The 25,003-nt window shown below is 45.6% G+C and overlaps 1 protein-coding gene across 3 annotated transcripts in view; it reads right to left on the reverse strand.

Annotated features, from left to right (window-relative positions):
- LOC128305110 (talin-2) overlaps nt 1-25,003 on the reverse strand; it is a 51,151-nt gene extending 26,148 nt beyond the window's left edge. For all 3 annotated transcript variants that reach the window (XM_053042413.1, XM_053042414.1, XM_053042415.1), the window contains exons 1-2: nt 24,906-25,003; nt 11,966-12,422 (exon numbers count right to left, since the gene is read on the reverse strand). The gene's annotated coding sequence lies outside the window, so the exon portion shown is untranslated. The remainder of the gene's footprint in view (nt 1-11,965; nt 12,423-24,905) is intronic.

Below are 25,003 nucleotides of genomic sequence, written 5' to 3' on the forward strand. Positions count from 1 at the left end.
GCGCTGCTTCGGGCAGCAGCTGAAGTTCCCGCACTGGTAGGAACAATTTGTTAGGTTCTTTCGGACTTTGGACTTTCCCGGAACTTTGTTGAAATTTGGTGGCAAAACTTTATCCCCGCACTGCTGCTGAGGGAAAATGGAACACGGATAAAGTTTGGAACAGTACTGCGGACACACTTTCCCCACTTCCGAAACAAGCACAAGTGTTAATGAGAATAAGAACCATCGCAGCATGTGGGACATCGGAAGAAAGTGACGATAGGTGTTTTGTGTGTGTATGTGTGTGAGAGTATGTCTCATCCATAACAAGATAATTTATTTTCCCAAACGATAAAAGGTACGAAACAAAAGCGCAGATTACCTTCAAAGCCACCCGCGGGGACACAACCGTCCCGATGAAACCCGATTCCGCACAGTCCGACTTTGATTGAAACTGGCTTTGACTTGATGCCAAAATTAACTCCTTCCGCTCATCGGTATCGGCCAGCCTGCCTTTTAGTGATACCCTCCCGCAGTGACTCCGGTAACGAACGAGAGAAACGGATGTAATTGAATAAGTCTGTCGTTTGTTTTCGTCGCGATTGCCTTAATTTTTCCACCTTCCACCACCTCAGTGCAGTTTTGTTTTATGCTTTGATCATTTCCGTAATTTATGTTTCATTTCCCACCCATTTATCTCGGCTGATGAGCGACCAGGGAAAACAAAAAACTACAGGCTTTAATTGAATGCGTCGCATCATCGAGATGCGAAATGTTTTCTCTCGTTGTAGAACAATTCATCAAACATTTAAAAGAATATTTCGGAAACGTTTCTCGGAAGCAGTAAGAAAATATACTAATGAGAGTACGCCTCAAAATATACTATTCGTAAGCCAGATTAGCAACTTTTTACTCGATCTCGATCTACTCGATCCTCGATAAGCTTCCACCATGTATTAATCACCACATTAGGATATAATCGTTCTATCCTTTTCTCCTAGTTAAAAGCCAATGAAAACAAGATGTCTGATCAACTATTCTGGTAATGGGCTCTCAAAATATCGTAGAAGTGAGATGGCCTGGAGGACATTTCTCGCCAGTATTAATTACAGATAATACACCTGTTCATTTGTGCCTGCTTCGCACAGCCATCGTCTTTTGTCCGATATGAACAATCGATACGGTAGAAATTCATATTCTTTCCACTCATCAGGTCCCATCATCCATGGCAAACACGGATAGGGAAGCCAACTAGACAACCGGGCGTACATTTAATTGATGCTGAACGAAATGACTCCTCTGCCACTGTTGCGACGATTGAGCCGTTTGTTAATATATCTCGTGTCTCGTGACTTACCCATCTCTTCCCCCCCACCTTCATCGTCCTCAATTCTCGGACTTTCCTCCGAACTTGTTCCACTTCCGACTGTTGCTCTGGGCTTGAATTAGTTACAGTCTCACCATGGTGACACTTTTCTCGTGCCGTTCATCTGGGGCCTATCGCTACTGATGGACGAATGACAGGCCGGGGCTTTTTTCTCTCATTCATGGAGAGAAATGACCCGCTTTTACGGTCGCCTTTTTGTGATGTCCATCAAACGATGGGACAGCTTGTCTCTTGTACATTGGGAAACCGATATCATCCGTACCGAAATCGAACCTCGATGGGTATATCTTGGGGGATGCGGTTGAATATGAGCGCCTCCGAATGCAACGAACCCGCCTCCTCCACACCGTACCGTTCGCTCAATCATCCTAATTAGAGTCAATGCGTCCTCCGGGGTACTCCGGTTTTGGTATGATCGGAATTGAATTCGGTCGGGCATAAAGATGTCTCCCGGGTTCTTGGGGGATGATAAAAATAAATCATACCCATTTCATTCGTGTTACGAATCGGCCGGCAAAACGAAGGCACACATATTTACTCACAAACAAACAGTTTGCCGAAGAAGAGGGAGAATAAAAGGCATCACGCCAAAGTGTTAATATATCCTTGCGCTCGTTTCCTTTCCGTTTCACATTACGCACAGCACACGTACCCTTCCCGTTGGCCAGGGGAGAAAAAAAGGTCAACGGACAGCAGCAGAAAGAAACCCACGCCGAAACGACCAGCCAAAGAATTGGTCCCGGATTGCTCTAATTGGGCGCTGAAGCACGAGCATTGATTCATTGATTGGCGTCGGTAACCAGTCTATGGATCGGACGATGGGCATTCATTGAATTATGGCCGTGATGACCTGGGCGGATTACATCGTGATCAATTTTAAGAGAAAACGCTGCTTTTCCGACAAACGACTAAACAAAACAATTTCCCTTCCAACGGGCACACATCACAGCATCGTTTCCATGGGAAAAGTTCATTTATGTGTCATCGTCTAATGAGTTTCGCGTGACAAACACGGTCCAAACAAGGTGTCAGAGAGGCACCATACACCCCCAGGCTTCTCATCATGTGGCGATGAAGTAGGAGGACGTCATAGAATTCGTGTAATCCATCATCCATTAGCATCTGCTCCAGTGTGAAACTGGATATGGCGCTGGCTCCATCGATGGAGACGCCTGGTCAATTGTGAACGAACGAATTGCATTGGGACAAACATTGGGGCCCCTGCCTGGGGCTGGTTCAACATTATCAGTAACCGATTCAGTAAAGTTCGTCGTAAAGTTGTCTCATTATTTCCCTTTCTTCAGAGCATATCAGGAGAACTTTCAATAACGTGCGTACGAACCGATCGACACAAACCACGTGTCGTGAGCACATTTAAAGCACCAATATGCTGCTGTGAGATGATATAACCGAGCAGAGCATTAAATTCAGCTGCTGCAGCTTCTGCAAGGGTGGGCAGCTTCTGGTAGCACTACTGCTACTGCCTTTAGCTGACCAAAGCGACAAGTAAATGTGGTCCACCCGAGAACATTGTCTCAGCAATAGAACGCGTCTATAAATTCGGAACAGACACGTCCACCTCCCATCACACCGGAATGCTGCTGCCGTTCACGCATTCTATTCTAGGGTTTCCGGACTTTCGATGGAAGTAGATTTTTATCGAAAATTATGTCTCCACTTCTGGGCCCGTCTCGAAGTTTCCGCTCGCTTCAGTTCCGGTTTTATTGCCCCGATTGACACCAGTTAACGCCTTTTATTGTCTCTGATGGTGGTGTTGTTGGTGATGTCCACTTTCTGCTGCCTGGACACTAAGCAAAGCATCCATTTTGTCACGACTGCCCACCGTGACCCCAACAGCCCTGTGCGCTCAGTGGGCTCTGTGACTGACTGACTGAGCGAAGCAAATTAAATTGTGGTCAAAAAATTCCAATTAATTCTTTTCCTTCCCTTCGTGCGGTATAAGGATAACGTTCAGGATATTGGTCCACAAATAAGTTCCTGCGCTGTGCTGAAATTGCACTCAGCGTACCAGCGAACAACCGAGCGTACCGAGAGAGTGTGTAATGCAACCCGAGTTCGAATTACTTTTACAGCGCTCGAGTGCTGCATTTTCTGCCACCAATTGCATTGCTTCAATGCATCGAACGGCCAAAGGCAGGGTGCGGGACTGCCTGACCACACCCCACCCGGGGTACACCCGTAACCCCAAAACACCCATAAACAAATAAACAAACAAACGAAACGAACCGTTCGTGTTATTGCCCATTACGCCCTTATGCTTACGCCGGGCAATGGTCAAGAGCCCGACATAATTAGTTGGCCTTCGTCGCATCTGCCCAAAGGATATGCCGTACATGTTGGGTTGGGTTGTGTTGCTCTCCAAACAACCCGCCACTGCGATACTCGCTTTCATTTTTCTCTGGAATTAATGTTCGAACAGCATGACCCCATCACAGAGTCGGAAAGATGGGCAAACGACACACACACACACGCGCCATACACACCGAAAAGATCATTTATCGTTGCATGGTGGTGAGATCTGTCACTAGCAGAGTAGGAGAGCAGCAACCGGTTCCCATTCCACATCACTTCGCAGCTTAAATCAAATCATGAAAAGCACACGAGCAGCACTAAAAACAGTTGGAAAAGCCCTCGAAATGTAACTCACATCAACCGGGATAGTTTGTGGACGTCGAATGTGATCTCCCACCCCATCACATTGGAGTTCCCAAAGTTGGCCTTTTAATATGCCACGACAGTGGCTTTTCTCCGTCTAGCAAAAGGATGCATGCCCCGATGGGCACAACATTGCTCAGCAGCAGCAGTGAAGCCCTAGCAGGACGTGGCATTTGTGAAGCTTAATAAGACAGCTTCAACTATCCCTTCGCATGTCAATGCCACCAAAAGCGAGACAATAAAAAATCGATTTTAAAGTCGTCTTAACCTCAAACTTGGAAACCCTCCGCGCATTGCGTGTGTCGCAGTGTCACTGCGGGGTGACCCAAACTACACAAAATGGCCAACCCCAAATACCACCCACCCTATTATGACTATCCCCGGGTATAGAATAAACGCAAAACCCGGTCAACGATGCTAACTGTCAAACCCAACTGGCGTTGAAATACCGCGCAAAGAATTCCTTGCTGGAGGACGGTGACGGAATCTCCCTTTCTCGCACTGAGGGCTCGCTACTCGATGCTTAGGCTTACTGAGTCCACTGTCACTGCTGCCCCCCGAAACAGCAACAAGGTTGTGGGGAGTAATTGTAGGTTCAAAGGTCGTACGCTTTTCATTTGCACGTGTCGTGCTATTTGGTTCCACCACGGTGTGTCCGGTGTGGAAATTTCAAATGCTTTCATTGGATTTTCCCCAATGCACATCCTGCTTCTTCACGACTAACCTTCATAGGCGGCTCGGTGTGATCCTCTACAAGCACGGGACCGGCTACAGTTGGAAATCGGTTCGGTAAAATTAGGCTGGAATGTAACGTTGTAGAGATGGATAAGGTTAGGAAATTCCACCAGCCCACCGAAACCCCAAACGCACACACACACGCACACACAGAGTATGTTTGTTATCGTCCGTCAGCAACTTCGAAATGAATGCTCCACTCTGCAAACCGTCGCCCAGGATAAATCCCACCCTTAAGCTTTTCCTGTCAATATTTCACCCGGTAAATCGAATGCGGGGTGGTTCACCTGTAATGCTTCCCTAATTGGCGGCATGGGGTTTGCAAAAATTAATACAAATGGTCGCTTAATGTGACCGTCCTTAGCTGCTAGAGCTGCCGAGCTCTGGCAACCGTGTTCGTGGTTAACCGGTGCGCTGTAGGAAATGATAAATTAAACCATCGATTGTGTCTTTGCACGAGCCGAAGAAACTTTCCGTCCCATGCTCCGCTCCGGCAAGCTAACGCGTGCCAGTTGTTTATGAACGATTCCGGCGAAATGTTCATGACTTTACAAAAACACCGGGACGACTTTGGGAATTTTGGGACAGTCATACAACCCGGTACAAACCGGCAAGCTGTGTTGGAAAGCTCAGATATCTGCTCAGTATACGGGATCCTCGTTTCTTGCACTTACCAGTCCACGTCGTCACTCGGCACCAGTTGCTCCATGGTGATCCCCTCGGATGATTTTCTTACGGTAAAATGTCTATAGCTATAATACACACATACACACACGTACACACGGTCAAACGCACACATATACACGGGTAGCACGGGTATGCGAAGACTCCGGAGCGAGTAGGTGGTGGGCAGATTTTGCCAAACCGTCCGTCGTCCCGTGCCGAAGAACTGAGAAGCGTTCGAAAAATACCAAAGGCACAAACCGGGAACGTCTTGCCTGTCCGCGTCCTTTCTGCTGCGGTGGGACAACCGCGGCGCTGGATTTGAAGGTGGCCAGTAGCAGAAACAGGTGTGTTGTTACTGCATTAACTCACCCGCAGCACACAGCACCGCTAAAACCCACCCCACGTCAGGATTCGAGACCGAGAGTTTTTACGGAGCGAGAGCGAGCGCACAAAGTCAACAAAGGCACCTCGGCATCTACGAAAAAAGCAACATGAAGTCACCCGACCAAAAAAAAAGCAAGGAACAACGCAAGCTAAACCGCTCAATAACGAAAGGCACGTTGTGGGAGGGTGCGATGCAAGGAGGCGCGAGCGCGGGAGTTTCGCGGACGTTTGTTCCAAAGGCTCGTATTCGGGTTGGGCTGTCTGACAGCCAGCAAACAACAACGGAACAACAACGGTTGCAACGGAACGGAATACAGTGAAGGCACTCTCTGCAGCCGGGTCGGAGGACACAACGTGTCGAGTTTCGATGAGCGTATCGGTGCCGAATCGATGTGGGCAAGCGTCGAACATTCGTGTGGCTTCCTCTTCCCTTGGCCGAAGTGTGCTGCACACAGTGCCGGCCACAGTTATAGGTGATATTGTGTCAGAAGCGGAAAGAGAAAAAGAAAGTAAGGACAAATAGATAGTGACAAGGGGGTTTGGGTGAGAAATTTAACCAGCAGAGGAAACACATACTATCCTTAGGACTTCTTCGCCGACGTGCCGATGTTCGGTTTTGTATAAATGTTGGGGGTTTCTGTTTACCGTTTTGCAAAATTCCATTGAACCAAATAGCAACATGCTACACTCCTTTATTTGGATGCCTTGTTAGCTTAATGTGAACCATTTGTTAGAATTTTTTCACCAACCCAGTTCCCTTTCAATACCTTCTCCTTCACACAACGACGTGTACGCGTGAACGAAGAAGAAAGCGGAAAAAAATACACAAGCGTGCGAAAGTTTTATTAAATTTCGTAAATTAGTTGAGGCTGGTGAAAAACTCTCAAAAAAAACAACAACCCTTCTACCCTGTATCCTGCCCAGCAGTTATTGAAGAGGAGAGCAAAAAAAAACAAACGAAAAAGGACCCACACACACACACACGCACACGATCTCTTTCGGGAGGATTTTTTTTCCCGGCCCATTTGAACATTATTTTTCCTTATCTCTTTTTCACGTTTCAATTTTTGCTTTTCCTGCACTGTACCCCAACGTTCGCCACGTGATTCAATGCGGTTTTGTTGGGCTATGGCGAAAGATTCCGAGAAAAACTTCCGAACAATCGGACTGCCTCTTTCCCACCCACACACGTGGGCATGATCGTCCGGGGAAAAAGCATTCTCCGTGTGTGTGTGTGTTTTTTTTTTGTTGGTAGAGAGAATTTTCCACTGTTTTTTGATTCTCTTTGCCAAAAAAATAATACCTCACACCTACGCGCGCTGCTGCAGTTGGGAATTGGAATTTTCCGGTGTTGAGAATTGGATTTAAGTAAAACAAAAATACAAAAGCGTCATGTAAATGAGCGGCTGCTGGTGTGTGTGTTGAGTGAGAAGCAAAAAAAAAGCAGCAAACCATTTCATACGGTAAAAGTTTTTTACCGGTTGTGGTGAATTTTTGCAAGTAGTACACATCCTATAAATAGAGCAACTATCTGGCCGAAAATCATTAAAATGCATTTACGCAATGGAACAACTGCTCGTTTCAAAAGCCGAAGCCGAAAACTTCTCCAACGTAATTACAGCCACAGACCAACTTTCAATGTGTGTGTGTGGATTTGTGTTTTAACAAATTTTTGCTCTACACGCTGGAAGAAAGTTCTACGATTCAAACGCAGAAGAAACTTCCGACTACTGGGATCTTTTTTCCCACCATCATAAACACGCCGTAAAATCCCACAATTCTTCTTTCGACTTTCTTCTTTCTTTCTTTTTACTCTTCAAAGGGAAGCACAAGATAGAAAAAAAACAAGCACTTCATAGTCGGTTTGCCAATTTTTTTCCTAGTGTGGCAAAAAGGCAAAAAAAAAACAGGGAACGCCGTCAAACCCACAATCACGAGAACAATCGACTTCCAGCCGGTTTAACTTACGGCTCTCAAGTCAAACCCTGCGGAGAACAAAACTTTACCACTTTACCAGCCTCATTCCAGAGGGCCCAAAGGCTGACCCAACATGACACCCTCACTGACAGCCAGCGCTTTACACCCTCACCCTTACTTACGATCGGGATACGCGATCAAATTAGATTACAAAAAAAAACTAGACACACACACACCAACCTGTCAGCACAGTAAATGGGAAAAGGATCGTGTGGTGTGAAGATGATTTTTCCTTCATTTCGCTCTAAAAAAGTTGTTCCCACCATTCAGGATGGATTATGCATTATACGACGGGAAAGGACGAACTTTTGCTAGCAGATCCCATTCCGTGTATCAAACGAATGTGGGCTAGATGACCACACAGGCGTATTAAGTGCTGTACCGCGTGGTATGCGCGTGTTGGTGATCCAAAATCCCACACACTTTTTGCTTCGTGAGAAGGAGGACGATAAAGGACGGTTCTGGTTTGCAGTTTACTGCCACGTGATAGTAACCACCCGGACATCCTGGCCAGAGCGAGAGAGAGCCACAATGACACGCTTCCAATTTCTGATTGATGGATTGGATCATTCGGAAAAATGGGAATAATGTGCTGTTTCTCTTCTGCTCGTACACTAACAGTGATAAAAGGGTGTATTGATCCATATCATTGCGCTAAACATTACTACAATACGTTGTGCAAATAAATGGCGGTTTTTTGGAGCTGTTGAATAGTAATGATTTCAATAAAAGATATTCCTATACAAACTGCATTCAACTGCAACTGGTGGAGGATATAAACTATCCAGAGAGGATATCCTGTCCACAGAGTACAGTGAAACAGAAAAGCTTAAATCACGAGAAACTTCTGCAAGTTCCGACCAAGAATCAAAGGTACTAGAATTTACAAGCTCACCCTGGCGGCAAAGTTAACATTGGGTTCGAACAGGCCCTCAACTAGAACTCGAATGGCTTACTCGCTTGAACACATACGGCGAAGAAGATAAGGATAGCTTTTTTCCTGGAGAAAAGTTTTACCCCAAAACTCATTCTGAATATCACCCACCGGAGCCAAAAGATTCTCGTTGGGGAAAAACTATTCTCCAAATGAAGAAACAAAAAAGACGAATGAGAACAGCATAGACACTCACGTTTTGTTTCTGCCGGGTTGGGACATGGGCTTCCAAAAACAACAACAACAACGACTCACACAAACACAGAAACTACGGCCCGACTTTTCCGGCAAGGAAAATTAAACGCGATCGTGCAAACTTTACCGAAAGTTTCTCTTCAAACACCAACTGTTCGTACGTCGTTCCGGCCGTAGAGTAGCTTTGCAGATGCATTCCAAACTTTACGCCGAGTCACGAACGTGAACGTGAAGTCTTAAGTACACTTGTGGTAGGTGAAAATGGCCGCAAAAACGACCGTTTGCTTTTCGCGTGTTTCAATAGTTTCGCTAAACAAAAACTCAACCTGTCCTGTCTGCACCGGTGTAGCAGTGCGAAGATCTTTGATCGACGCTTAAAATCTTAACGCGACTAAAACTTAACGTAACGATCGTCTGCGGACGTTAGGAGTTGTCCAGTTTCAAAGGCGGTATGGTGTGGTATAACACTGTCAACTGCATAACTATGGAGGCACTTTGTGAGCAGTAAACGGGTCAATAAAAAACAATCGAAAACAGTAACGGACGGAAATGCTTTCCAAACGGTGCGCGGTGCTGTTGTTTCATTGTTCCTGGACGTTCACTTTCGCACACGACTTTTCACCGAATTCTTCCTGCCGGTAAATCACTATTCCTGAGCCCATCTTGGGGTTTACACTACGGGAGAGGATCATTTCGTTCACCAAGCAACTTTGAGATCCCGATGCGACGACTTGCCCGCGGCACGGCCGGAGCACGACTACGAACTGCTGCTAGCGTCCATTGACCGGCTGGTCTCAACGACGACGACGTCCACCATCACGCTCTCCAACGGTGTGCACCACACCTCCGACACCAAATCAGCGACTTCGCGCGAGTGAACGAACAGGTTCACATGCCCTCGGCGGCGTCCGTCCGATCGTGACAACGGCTAGACCTAGAATGACGTTAACCCTCCACCAAGGTTTGCCGACGAAAGGTTCTTCTCCGCCGGACCAATTCAAACCAAAGCCCCGAGATGATGTGCACCACACTACGAACAGTCACATCGTGTGGAAGCTGGAATACGACAACTATGGGTGTTATTTACTTAGCCCACTATCGACGCAAACACGGAGCAAGATACGGAAGGTTTTGGTACAAGCGAAAGAGAGATCCCAAGATACCAAGATGAGAATAGCAGCATCCCGAAAACCCATCCAGCGAGTCCTCGGATAGAGAGAGAGATAATTGATATCGGCAAACAAATACAACCGTGCGGAAAGGATGAAGATGAACGCAAGCGCAAACACTACCACAACGTTTCCCTCTGGATCGATGTCGTTGTGAGGTTAAATGTGGCAGTATTGGTAGACATTACCCATTCGTACACAGGCGCAATAGGAATGCTTTGCACCCCAAACCCATCCATCCGATATCCTTCCGAAATTTTGAAACGCGATTTTATCGAGGGGAACTGGCCCCTATCTGTATATGTGTGTGTGTGGTCGTGCGTCCTCATGCATACAACCACCCACTTGCCAAAATGTTCTGTCACATTGTTTTTCATCCACTGCACCCAACGGCAATACTGCACACGTGGCTATGTAATACACTTCCATTACATAAGCCACTTCTATCATCAGCACTACTCATTTTTCTTTACATATACCCCCTACACACATACACACATGCACACATTAACGCTGCCAATAGATTTTCACCGTTTTCCCGAAAGCGACATTTAGAGGGGGGACGCGACCGTTTCTACCGTTTTCTTCTCGGCTGGAAATTCAAAATCAAATGGATAATAAATCGTTACGGTAGCACTCGGCACAAGCATGTGTGCGTGCGTGCGTGCAACGTAAGCAGAAGCTAACCTCAAATATCTACAAACTGCTATTTCTGGAAGGGTTTTCCCCAGTTGCAGCAAGCATTTTATTATCTATTTGTATATTTATGCTCGGTACGTCCAGTACGTTGGAGTGTGTGGAATTTGCATTTCTCTCTAGCCCCAGTCTACTACATCCTCCACTACTTCGACCACCGAATGCAGCTGGTGGTGACCAAGATATATCCACCTTCGGTTGCTGGAACGCCAAAGGTCATCTTGAGTGGTCATCAAGTGAAATGTTTTGATACCCACTCTTCTATCGCCCCGTCCCACACACACCGTCGGCAAGGCCGTTCTGGTTGCACTTGGCAAAGGATGCTCGTATGCTTACGTGAAGTGACGGGGATAAATATTCCAAGGCGTCAATGACACGATGCAACTTTCATTCACGGTTTGTTTGCAGTAGCGGGTGTGAAGTAACTAGAAAGAATTAATGCCAATAATGTTTGACAGTCTTTATACACCGGCAATATGCCTTAAAATCTCACGAGTTAAAGCTCAACGCTTTTGTAGAAGAATGGCGTCTTAATTTTAATGTTCTTGACCAAATCGTTGCATTGGACGATTGGCAAAACGGAAAAGTCGTCCAAGAATTAATTCCCAATAGAGCCTCGTGTCAGCAGGAACAAAACGGTTGGAAAATGTGTATAGCCGTCGTAAGAGTTCCTTCCTCTCACAGTGCCTGTACCAATGCTAGTGCGGAGGAATGTCATCCCGACCATCGTTCGGGGAAGGTTCCGGGAGCAGCCATCCCACTGGCGCGACCAGTTGGCGCCAGATAAATTGTGTACCAGCTACCACCCGGACCGAGCGTTAGTTACTCTCACTTAATTCCTCGTACCACTCGCTCTTCCCCCGCCCAGTGCTGCGGTACATAGTACAGTATGTTTCAAAAAGCGCACCCAGCGCAACACACCGTACCGAGATAAGCAGTTGGACGAGATTTTTCCTAAAAGTAAAAGAACTATCCAGATAAGTCTCTCCCACTTTTTGTCCGGCTGTCACACTGTGTGGGCAAGATCTACCGGGGAGGAAAAATAGCAATTTATTTCATCTCAATTGCGGAAATTTCATGTCGCGATAAGGGAACACCGCCTCGGCCTCGGCTGGTGTATATGCCGGTTCAATAAATTCTGATGTCTGATCTCCAAAAATCACTTACCGTTAGTAATTCGTAAGAACTTCCAAGCCGTTTGCCGTCCCCGAGGACAATCCTTCTCGCATATGTTGATTTATGATGATTGAGAGGCTGTTTGTTTTGCGAAGCGCAGAAGCGATTCGTACTGCAGGTATCGAGTTTTTTTCGATATGATACGGAAGCACTAGAACACTTAAAACATTAAACACAGCAAACAAAAAGTACACTCGTTTCGTTCGTTTTTAGGTCGTTTCGTTTTTTTCCCCTTTCCAAGGCGCGTTACGGTGATCTGCTGCTACTGATTAATTATCGCTAATCGTGTAAATAGTTTCGTGTAGTAAAAGTTGGGCTGATTAGAAATTGTTGACTTGGAATTTTGATGATTGCTCGTTCGGGTGTGCTTGTGTTTGAAGGATCGTTTCCTTAGCTGTTTGCTGTAGGCCGTTAGTTACACTGTGCGTTTAGTTGCTGTTGGATGTTACTGGAAGTGAAGTAAAGAAAATGTAGAAAATTATTACTCAAAATGCATCATTTTAATGCAGACATAATTGCTAGTAAACGGGCACAAGATATCAAATGGAATTCGATGAACTGTCCCAACCGTCGCTGTTCAATACGCGATCAACGACTCCTATACCTCGCTATTGCCTCATTAAATTACAATACAATACCAAGAATAAGGTGTCACACTCAATCACGCTGCTGTGGGCACAAAAAACCAGTTCTTTGCCTTCCAACAAGATGAAAGAGAGTAAAAGCAACCAAGTGGCAAACTTTCTGACCCCAAACCCGCCCTAGCCCACCTTCCCTCCCGTCTGCACATAACCATTCCATCGCTTCTCCCGCAATGGAAGCAGTGAAAATCATTCTGCCGTGGAAAAGCTTGCTACCGTGCGGGAAAATGTAATGTAGCCAAGTCGATAACAACAAAAAAAGGAAGAAACACACAAAGCGCGGCAAGGGCGACTTCAAATGGATATATTTTACATCGAGGGATTCGCCGAAAGCTTTCCTGCAAGGGGAAAAGAGAAAAGAAACTGAAGAGAGAACGCGACACACATACAGTTCACCAACAGTTCGGGGTTAAAAGGAGCACATAATGCAGCAGCCACCGAAGAAACGGGCAGCTGAGCTGTACATACGCATCTCCATAAACTCCAGTACCGATCGACAAAAATCGTACTGGCGTCCGACTGACGGGCGCCAAGGATTCTCCCTGTTTTTCTTCCTAGCCTCCACACCGCACACTTCCACCGCCGTTTGATCCGTACCCTTGCAGTGATGCTTGAAGCCGGGCACGGACAAAAAAAAGCCGCCCAACCAAACGGTGCGTTAGATATCATCTGGTATTTTTTCTCGTACCTTCGCCTACCCACGACAAGATGGGAATTATCCTCGGCTTTACACCATCGAGGAGCTTGTTTTGCTCGCGCGAGTTGCAGACCGACTCCAACACCAAGCGGCAACCGTTGGTAGACAGTGAACCCAAAACAGGAAGCGATGTGCTGTAGGGTAAAATCTCCGTAGAGGACACCGCAACGTATCATCAACAACTACCGTTACCTACAGCTTCACAGGGATATGCTCGGGATCCGTTTTTCTTCACGAAAAATACTTCCTTCCTGGCAGGTTTGTGTAGGTGGCGAGGACAAGTAGCCTTTTCCTACATGACATTCTTTCATCAAACCGCCGATGGAACCGTCGATTATACCACGTTCAACAAGGGCCACGCGTTTTAAGGGCAAGAAAGCCGCACATTGCCTAGTTTACGTTGCGCTGTAACTCAACGCGGTGCTTTATAACACACATGGATTTAGATCTCTTTTTATTTATGTGTGTTATATTAATTTCTTCTAAATAACTGCCACCATATAACAAACTTATTCTACAAGCATTACCACTTTGTTTCGCAGTGGAAGTCTCGCACAACAACAATATTTAATGCTTTATACAGCGAAATAAAAATGCAGCGCAAAGTAACGATGGGACGCCAACATGGTTGACCAAATGGGTCGCTAAATGTGTCTATCACAACGTGATAAATGAATTATGTTCTTCCGCTCTCTTGCTGCTACGCCAATAACGCCACGAGTACATAAAACAAAAACATAATTTATTGCTTTTCCAACAACCTCTCAACACAAGGTACCAGGCGCCTCCAGCAGGAAAGGATAAATGATTAAAAGACATCACCTTCCACCGCACACACCACCACCTTCACACCTACTGTGTACCTTCCCGTTGACAACACACTGTACAGCACATGACAATCAATTGCTTATTCACGCGTGACGCTAATTGCACGATCACAACAAACACCGCCAAGCAACTCGCTTCTGCTCTTCGATGTACTAAACTCAAGGTATCTCATGTGATAACATAATTCCAACACTAGTGCGAGATTTGTTGCAACACTTTTCTGGCGGTGAACTTCAAACGTATCTCACACCATAATTGGTATCGCGTTTTGCTGTATCAGCAGCTTCACTAATCGTTTGCAGCTGCCATTATTGAACACAACTTTTTAGCCGCCGTGTGTAAGAATTTTTCGCTGCCTCTGATGTCGCGATGGGGGTGTAACAATGGGTTTCATTTACATGTACATTAATATATCGTTTATAGTTTGACAGTCTGATACGCCTTGTTTTGATGTCCTCCAAATCCGAAACATATGTCCGATTACTTCCAAACGAACTGCAGTACATTAACATTGGTGTCTTTGCACCGTGAGGCGTGCATTTAACATTATTTATGTGTTTTGACTCACACTATGTTTCAACTATATTTTCCGCTACTATCTTCAACAGTATCGATGAGCTATTAAACCATCTTTTTTACAATGTGAATCATTTGCCAAAGTATCTTTAAATAAATTTGCTGTAAGTCAATAGTCCATCACTCGCACGATCGTACCGCGGAAAGCATATTAACCTCAATAACCGCGTTGCGACATTGTAAACGAAAATGAGTAAAACATGCTCGAAACGCCTACAAAACCCATCGAGGTTTATGTTCAGTGTTCCACCTCTAAAAAAAAGATGCGTGGCACAGAGACGGCTACGGCTACCAATAAACACATAATCTACAAAACCGGAATGCAGCAACCAATGCAGTGCGGAAAATCTATTCTCAGCGCAACGACGTTTGATGCGCGATACAGCAGCGGAGAGAAAGTGCCTCTATTCGCGCCTCGTTTGTATTTAACTTTTCCATCGCAAAACCAAACGATGAGTTTTGCGGACAGAAGTGTGGAAAGTTAGAAGTAATAAAAAAAAAAAAACAGGCAAAAATACCGCGCATGCCACAGTGCTGTCGAATGCTGAGATGCAAAAGAAAGACTAAAATGAATAACCATGTTTCTACACCCCAGCATTGCACATTCGCTATTGCAGTTGCATTCTGCCGGGTGTTAAGTGGTCTCACATACCAGGGAAATGCCTCTCGACTGCATTCCAAAGGAGTGTTTTTTTTGCAACATAAGTTGCATATTTTACTTTACACGATCATTCCCTTCTTAATCATTCAATCCATTTTGGTTGAACTGTTCAATCACAGTAAGGTATTCAATATTGGTGATGAATATTGTTTGATCAAGTTTTAAGTTAGAAAACAAAAATAATCAAATAAACTCCCTTTTCAAAGTACAGGGTTCGACACTTTTGCTGTTTGTTTTTCGTTCGTTCCATTCTGGTCGAACTCTGCTTTCCTCATTAGCAGTAACGAGTGTTGGCATCCGCTTTGAGTAACTGCTACTATTTCCACTGCTTCTCCTTCTAATAAATATCAAGCAAAATCTTATCCTTGGGATTGGATTTGAAGTGCGAAATATACTTCAGCCCTTAGCCCTGGATTGTCAAGTCTTCAAAATGACACCAACGACAAAGAACAGATAGGTTCACCAACGCCCACCGAACGGCTGTACGTGAGGGAATTCCATCACACTTATCACAAGACAACCACACTCGAAATTGGCATTATCGACTGCAAACAAACCTTCTGCGTACGTGCGAGCACCGATTGGTGCGGTTCGGTAGGCAAAGTCCCAAGATTGCAACCGCTCACTTACAACGAACGACGATGACTAAACCGTAACTGACGGTAACTGGTAACTGAGTCGTAACTGACTGACCAGACGTTCGGTAATGGCCTGAACGTGTGAAGGATGATTGTAAGACTGCCGCGTCGCCAGCGCACATAAAACAGCTGCGTGTGTCTGCAGAAAGGGATTTGTCATCCGCTCGACCATTGCCACGCTACCCCCGCCCGTGCGAGGATCGTCGTGCAAAACGTGCAAAGGTGAAGCAGTAAAAAAATACACTTCCTCCAAGCGAAGATTGGCTGCGGTTTTTGAGGATCCGTTGTTGTCTGCTGCCTCGCGATACTACGTCAATGCGAGGATCTCCTCGCCAGCAATTAGGGACACAAATAAGAAAAAAAAATCACATCTCTTTTGGCATCAGCTCTCGTCGATCGTGACACAGTGCGCGATTCAGCGCTCTCGTTACAAAACGGCGTCTTCGAGACGCCCGTAAGTGATTCATCTGTCAGTTGCACACACATCATTAAGTGGAACACACTTCAAAAGGGCAGACACAGGAGGATGGGTGATCGTCGGTGGTGCGTTCTGTGTCACACCCTTTATGCGATTGCCAAATCATTCATATTCATTCGTTGTCTGCTTTTATTTGAAGCGAAGTTTTATTTGTGGAAAGTGCAGCAGACACGGTCACAGCTCAGATAGATTTTGTCATGTAAATAAATTGTTTACTCTTGGTTGTGATTGAATACATACAAAAGGGAGTGGTGGTTGATCTTCACCGGCTATTAGATCGATTTTACAATGGGTATAATTTAATTTGCTGTGTGTCTAAGGGGATGAGATATTCAATATCGAAACAAACAAAAGAAATCTTTCTTATGATGTCGATCGGTATAATATTTTCTTTTAGGCGCCCTATGAATATGTAAAAGCACAAAAAACAACACGATATCTTTCGATCGTAAATTACGCCCGAGTGTCGGAGGGATCTCGCGACACCCGCCGATTTCGAAGACGACACAAACATTAACGCCTACACTTTCTGTGGCTTTTACTTTCTTTTTAGCGTTTCACGTCTCTCGCTGGTACCCTCAGAAGGTGAAGGTGTCCGGGAACACATCTAACAACACCTTTCTAGGGCGATTGATCACTGCATTGATCACATCCGATCGATGTAGATCGACGTTGTTATGAGATGCCAGCAGGAGAGGGAAAGGTCCACCGCCAACACACACGCGACCGATTACAACATTCACGCACGGTATTTCCGAAGCAAACGAGCGATACTTCATTCTCCTACCTAACAAACCGAGTGTCTCCTGTTTCAAAGATGCTAGGCCGCTACTTATAATGTGGCATACACCTTCCACCTACCACATCAGCTGCTGGGACAGCGACAGTCGCTAGATGGAGGAAAGCGAGAGGAACACACATCTTCCACCCAAATGAAAACAGTTACATTGCAAAACGTTCGTAATTCGTTCGCGAGCTGTGGTGTCGTGAGAAGTTTGCTCCATTCGAGGGACCGGGTGCGTAGGATTAAGATGCATGTTCGGGCACGATTTGATCATCAAGCTGGTTTTTGCCTCTGCGCACAACCCCAAATGTTACTCTCCGGATGAACATCAACCACGAATTTGACATAATCCGAAAAATTACGATCTGTTTGGTTAAAAATGAGGAGATTTTGACTCAAACGCCCTTTTCAACGTTGATAGATTGTGCTTGCTGTTCGCACATATGGTGCTCAGATTAACTGCGCTCGAGTTTCTTCGTTTTTTTTATCGGTGGAGATATTTCTAAATGCAGACATGTTTTGCTCTGTCAATCGCAAAACCGTCATAAAATTCATTTCAAGATCGAAAAAGACCTTCAACGTTTAACTATTTTTATTCCCGACAAGGTAATAAGACACTTATTTGAAATACACACAGCACTGCAGGGATCTAAACTGACCAAGATGTATGTGCTTTTCTTTGCGTATTAATGATAACTTTACGAAATAAATCATGGCTGCAAATTTTAGCACTAAATGTCGTTCCTTACTTTTATGAGATTCCACTTCCGTTCCACTCTTCACATTAGCATGAGATATCAAGTTATTGGTGCTTTTCGAGAGAACACTATGAAATTCACTGTTCACTGTTGTTCGTTTGCTTATCCCATAAGCAGGGCCAACCCCGAAGAAGAAGAAATGTCCCCTCTACGTCAGAAGGTAGAGTTGCTAACGTGGTGCGAAATTTATACGCCACTCCACACTCCGTGCGGTACGTACGCTATGGATTGAGTGTGCGCACGTTGCTTATTTTTAGTATGCACAGTCAGCACAAATATTGCGCCATTAGCTAAGTCCTAACCGAAGATTATAAAGCCGACAAGGCAAGGTGCGTCGTAACTGCAAACTGCAGGAAAGAATCGACGAATCCAGGGTCCTATAGGTGTTGTGTTTGAAGTAACTGACAGTATGAACCGGTAGATCTAATTCTGTTCATAGCGTGACACCACTTCGCCATGGTCAGCAACTGCGACCATTAGTCAAGATTGATGGTGGACGACCCTATGCTCGAATGGCGTTAAACGATCCGCGAACACACGCTTTCAAGCCGCACACAAATCAAGAGGGGCTTTCGTTACTTCATGGCGAGGATCAAAGGTATCCACGAGAGAGACAAAATGGAGAATGGAAGTCTTATCTGCTTACCGACCGGCTCGTACTGTAGTTTCCAAAAGGTACTCCAGCCATAATAAAAACCACACAACAGAAACGTGTTGAAAGAATTTTCCCTCAAAGATAACAAAACACTCCCAACACGATACAACTTAATCGCCCGTTACCCAAAGAAGTCGCTACACCTTCACGGAGTTTCGCAGCGTAACTCCCGTCTCTTAAAAAAAGCCGGGACTGAGAACCTCCAACAAATAAACTAAACAAACTCCCTTCCCCTTTTAACACATCCACAACCGTACCGAGCGATGGGGCAAACAGACGAACGTATCAACAACACCTCCCGTATACCTCAACAAACTGATGACGATGACGCGCGCACGCTATAACCACGCAGCGGAAAGGCAATGATGGCAAACAAAAATGCGCCACTCACGGCTATTCTATCACCGTCCCACCTCGTCCTATTCGGTGGAGTCGGAGCATTCTGTAAACAAACGGCACAAAAATGCATGCACTGCACATAGGGGGCCAAGGCACAGATATTTCTTTTGCTGCTCATACCCTTGGGGGCCAAAGCTAGAAGAATTCGAACCCTGAGCGCGTGCCCTGCTGACTCCGCAAAACATGCGCGGGAAACTCAAGAAAACTACCACACACACACAAAGAGACATCCGGGAAATTTACAAAAATACACGCACAAGAAGGAAGCTCTTCCGTTTGGTGTGCAGGGAAGAGAAAAATGCAGGGCCCACGGATTGAAATTCTTGCGCAATCTGCTTCACAGTTCTTGCGAGGTCTCCAAGCACCAATCAACCCGTGTGTGCGAACACGATCATAAATTAAGTATTCACGACCACTCTCAGTGTGTTTGTGGATACTCAAGCGAATCAGTAGCATTGGGGCCAGTCTTCGTTGCACTATTGCACCAAGCGCCAATTGAGACGGCCCCATTACTTCAATCGATTTGTGCGCTTGCAGCTCACGGACCCCACATCGGTGGTAAGTGTTTGATAGAAGAACAGCTACACAGAACTGACGAACGTGCGAGGCTGCCTTATATAGACAACATTACTGGTGCTTCCAACACGGTTTGGAACTGGGAGCCGGCAGTTGGCGCCAGACTAATCGTAAAATATTCACATGACATTTCTTAAGCTTAAGTTTGTGGGGCAAAAGGCGGCCCAAAGGTACAACTTGTATCTAGAGTATCGCTTGTCTAAAGTTATCGACTTGCTGACCTCTTCCAACTGTCCAGCAATTTCGCTAGTTCCCATAAGAATAACCTCAGCCCATAATTTAATTAACGCACTGTAGTGTTTATTTTAACAGCGTATAAATAAACCCAACCATACGGCACCTAAATCTTCTCGTGGCGGGGCCCATATTTGCAAACATCTTCCATCCAAAACAAGGCCTTCATGCTACAATGCTACCCATGCATTCCGTGGAGAGGCATGGGGAGGGCACACGTATGTTTACACCTTCCCGATTTGGTTTGGCAAGATCTAAGACGTGCTCAGCCGTGAAGAGAAATCAAACACAATGGCCGTAAGGTTCGAATGGTTCGAGAATCGGCATTCGATGCAAATGATGAAGCATTCGCGCAGTTGCCTCTTTTTTTTATGCTACTGCTGCTGCTGCTGCTGTTTTCCAATTGCCATTGTCCGTTCATTCGTTAAGCTACGGAGACGGTAAAATACGAGATAAATTTAGGTTATGTTTATTATTCTAACAGATCTTCGCCCATTCCCTACGAGACGCCAGCCACCCGAAGGGCATATGACAAGGCAAAGCCGTCCAGCATCAAGACAACGATTTAGACCTCCTTTTTGGAGTCCCCGCTTACGGGAGTAGATCCAGCAGCGGCGCAAATGGTTTGAGAATATTTTACCCATTCCGCACACAACGAACAGACGGACAGCGGAGCGCCCGGAGAAACGGTGGCCACCACCACGCTACCAAGGAAGGCGGACACCATAAATGGTTCCCGTGCATAACCGAATAAGCGAATGATTGAATACCAATAAACGTGCGGCTTTGGCAACTTGGTCGGAGCGGAAGTACGAACAAAATTACACATTCACATACACACACACACACGCACACAATCGCGCCTCAAGATGGCCCATTTTGGACGACGTCGTTTGGCGTGTATTGGTGTCATTTCCTGCATTCAACTGCAAACAAAACAATAAAACAGAAACCACCACTAAAAATCCGACCCCACAAGGACAGCACTGCCGTGTATGGGAGGACGGCGGAACCAAAATGACGTCATGATTGGGAGGCTGAAGTAGCACGGACACGGATGCCTCCCGCTCGCAGTCGACGAGCAAAATTAACCTTTCCAATTAGCGGACCAGCCCGTTCGGCGAGATCGCTCCGCGTTTGTCCGAGTGGTGTTCGTGTACGCGAACGATGAGGTAATATATCCGATATATCCGTTGGAGTCAATTTGTGGTCGAAAACGCTTCGGATGCGCGAGATGCCGTTTGGGTGTTGTGGGTTAGTCTCGCGGGCCCTAAGTCACCCGCGCACGATCGCGCTCGCATGACAATGAAAGCTAATTGCCCCACCACAACGCCATTCGTTTATTTCTGATGGAACAATCTGCTGAGTAAGTGATACTGCTGCTTGTGTATTCGTTGCTCGCAAGGAGATGGCATACAGCAACTCGTTATTGATATTTGACGCCACCGCAAAGGCGAAGTAACAGTTTCGTTCATGTTGGTGTCTCCGCCGACTGGGCGTGTGCTTGCTCGAGATCTTCGTGTCTTGGTGGTTGGCTTTCAAGATAAGAACAGGTGAGCAACCTGTTATGCTGATAAACCGGTCGCTCGGTTCGAGGTTTCGATTCGAGTCACATCAGAGTCTACGATAAGAGACGACTACATGGCGATAAGCCCGATGTCTGAGATAAACAAACATTTACGTGCTACACATTCTTCAGGGTAGCTACAGCTTTTTTTGCCTTGATATCTAAAGTTCGATGCCGTCAGCACATAAACGCTGTTACAAAGAGGTTGCATTGCAATATCCCCCCAAGACACACGTTACTGATGACTGTTTCAAGACGAAGTTCTAAATATAAAACGATGCCAGTGTACTCTCAACACGTGTGTCTGGGAACAAGAAGCAAAGCAACATGCAACAACAGGCCGTAAATTGGTGTGAATATGACGACGGAACCTCCTCTGCTCAGCTGACTTTCTGTCGAGATCGGCATGGACGATCAAATGAGTGACAGACTGCATCATCATTATCATCGTTCGTCTGTTCGGTTCAGTACACCCAACAACCACGATCCAATGCATTTCACGTCTGAATCCGGTTCCGGTTCAAATGGTGGCCATGACGTGATGCAATCCACAGTACATCCTTCGCCCGATACACCTGCCAGATATTGTGCTTCTGACGGATTTCTATCCCCTTATTTTCAGAGCACATAACATCCTCTTTAGCAATAGCAAAAATTAAACTTCGAACACCGGTCCAGATGTTACCCAAATGCTGTTACGATCACAAATTTAAAAAAAAAACCACACACACAGGACGCAACACAGCAAAAGGCGAGCATACGATACGGAATGACCACACTCGGTGGTTGGGTTCGAACGCGATCGAAACCTATTTATAGCTTAAGCCACGGAGAGTTGCGCGGACACACAAATTATCCAGCCCAAAGAAAATGCGATTTCTTTTTCAAATTTCAACTCCCCCGAAATGCTGTGATCTTTTTTTTTTTTTGAACACCAAACACCGTGGACAGAATGTTGAAAAGATCAGAAACTCAGCAAAACAAAAAAACAGGTTAGGCCCGATTCCGGTTGCCCAACTTGGATTTTATTATTTTTTTTGCATGAATCGCATATAAATTCTCTTTTATTATGCGATTGAGATGAAGCAACAAAAAAAAACAGAAAAATAAATATTAAAGAAAGTTGACAACTGGCTACGGGCCAACCTCGAATCTGGTCAGAGGAGGGTTGGTTTGTGCGAAGAACGCACTCCCATCTCGCGCGACAACTCTTAATGAAATGGACGATAAAAGCGCACAGGAAAAAAGGGAAGATAAAAATCTTCCTGACGTAATATGAATGCGAAGGACGACGCAAGGGGCTTGCTTTATGCTTCGAGCGAGCGAAAACGCTTCGTACATGAGTAACATAAAGAAATCAGCAACGGGTACAGGAGACAAACAAAACAAAACCATACACCTGTGTGATCGCGAAATCACTACCACCAGTGGGGAGAGCGATGGTTTGTGGAATACAAAACTGGTTAGCCGGATGCCGGGGACGAAACTTCCATGAAGGGCACTTAAGATCGCCGCACGGTACCATGGCGAGCGTCTCGTGCTGGTGGTGAGTTTCTTCACATGCGTGACGTGGCATCGAAACTGCAGGCCAACTGCAAAGGTGAGTAAAGACCTTATTATTCACGCGAATTTCGTTTCGTGATTCACTCGGATTTCTGCGAAAAACGGCATCCACTAGACCCTGCAGTGCTTCCTGATGATCGTTAAGATGTCATGGCTAAAGATAAATCTTTCGTGCAGCAACGTAAATGATCGCGCATCAGCACCGTGCTACTTTGGGAATCAATTTGAATCTCTTGAGAGCTTCCTGAGGCTATTCGTGGCAGTAATATCTGCTCCAATCGAGCTGTTCTCACACCGATCGACCAAGTGTACTTGCCGTCCACACTTTAGTAGGTAACTACGGTAAATGCAGTAGCGACCCATACACAACAACAACGTGAGATGTGGCACTCACCGTAACCTTCAGCGCATTACAGCCTCCACATTATCCAATTAACCGCTACAGCAGCAGGTCCAACGTAGGAGAACTGTGCGCTCTGTAGTACAACGCACTAGGGCGTCCATTCGACACCCATGCAAACTGCACGGGATCTACGATCGGATCGTAACGAATTGCCCGCTTTTGCCCAACGGATTCTAGCCAATCTTGACGGTGGTAAAACTGCCAGAAAATGTTTGCGGAGGCGCCAATACGATCTGCAGTTAAAATAATATGGATGGCGAAGAGCGGTTGATACAGCGCGACATAACGAAATGTGCCCGAACGAAGTAAGCCCTAACCTGCCAGTAGTAGGAGAGGTCAAAAACACCACACTACTTACAAGGATGCTGCTCCTCGAGTGGGACGAGCCGTCCTGTACTGGTGCGCACGATATTTAGAGGTTATTTCGATCAGACCACTGCTTTTGCTGGTGCTCTACTGCTAGACAATTAAGACGGTTTGACGAAGAAGAAGAAGAAGAAGAAACATCCGCCCCACTTCGATAAGTAGGAGTAACTGGTAGGGCCGGTTGCGGTGAAGTTGTGGGCGCGAAATTATGTTTCAAAAACACTCACTGGCCAGCTCACGGGGATTTTTATGTTATAAATACACTGTATCCGAATGTTGCCACACACTCGACGCGCCCGAATGCTTACTAATACTTGTCGTTTGCCCTTGCGGTGGCGTTGTTGCCGATGTCGTTTTCTGAAGGGAAAGAATTGATGCTTAATTTTCTTCCAACAAACCAAAACTCTACACACCGGATGTACTCAATCTTCCAGAGGAGTGATTTCACAACTTATTCACTGCTTTCCAAAAAAAAATACCACACACAAAAAAAGAAACGTCGCATCCAAACAGAAACTGAGCATGGATTATCTTCTAAACCTCACAGTGAACGTACGGACGAGGCTGAGCAACTCGTAAGACAGAGCACGGTAATTGAATTAAACCGGATCATTTGCGAAATTAATTGGATATGACCGAAAGGAAAGGGTGCTATTTACAAGATTCCCGTTTGGATTTTCCCAAGTTTGGTGTGCGAAAAATAACTCATCACTTGTTTTGCAACTCAAGGACGACTTTGCGACTTTAGAGAACTTTAAACATGTTTTTCAGCTTTTTAAAATTGTTAAACTTTTTTTTTGCATTGTCACTCAATGTACTCTTTGCACAATGAAACACACGCACACACCACACCCTTGTATTCCTTCGCATGGCATATTCTTCAGATTTACTCTTTTTACTCCCACTTTCAGGGATGCCACGTTTCGTCAGTAATCGTACGTTGGTCGTCTAGCTTCCAGTGCAACATCTTTGCATTACAACTTCCCAACCGAAAGGCGACGCATGCAATTCTTTGACCACATTCGCGAATCACTTCATTAAAACGCTTCGCAATGACGTTTCACACACAGTGACAACACAAAATTTTGATCTTATGCACACTCTTACCTTAAAAAAAGCAAGATCAACACCAAATAAAAAACAGAACAAGCGAATGAACAAGTGTGTTGGAAGCGCGCGCGCGCACACACAGTTCTTTACAAAAC

Source organism: Anopheles moucheti, chromosome 3, assembly GCF_943734755.1.
Source record: "Anopheles moucheti chromosome 3, idAnoMoucSN_F20_07, whole genome shotgun sequence".
Lineage (NCBI taxonomy): Eukaryota > Metazoa > Arthropoda > Insecta > Diptera > Culicidae > Anopheles > Anopheles moucheti.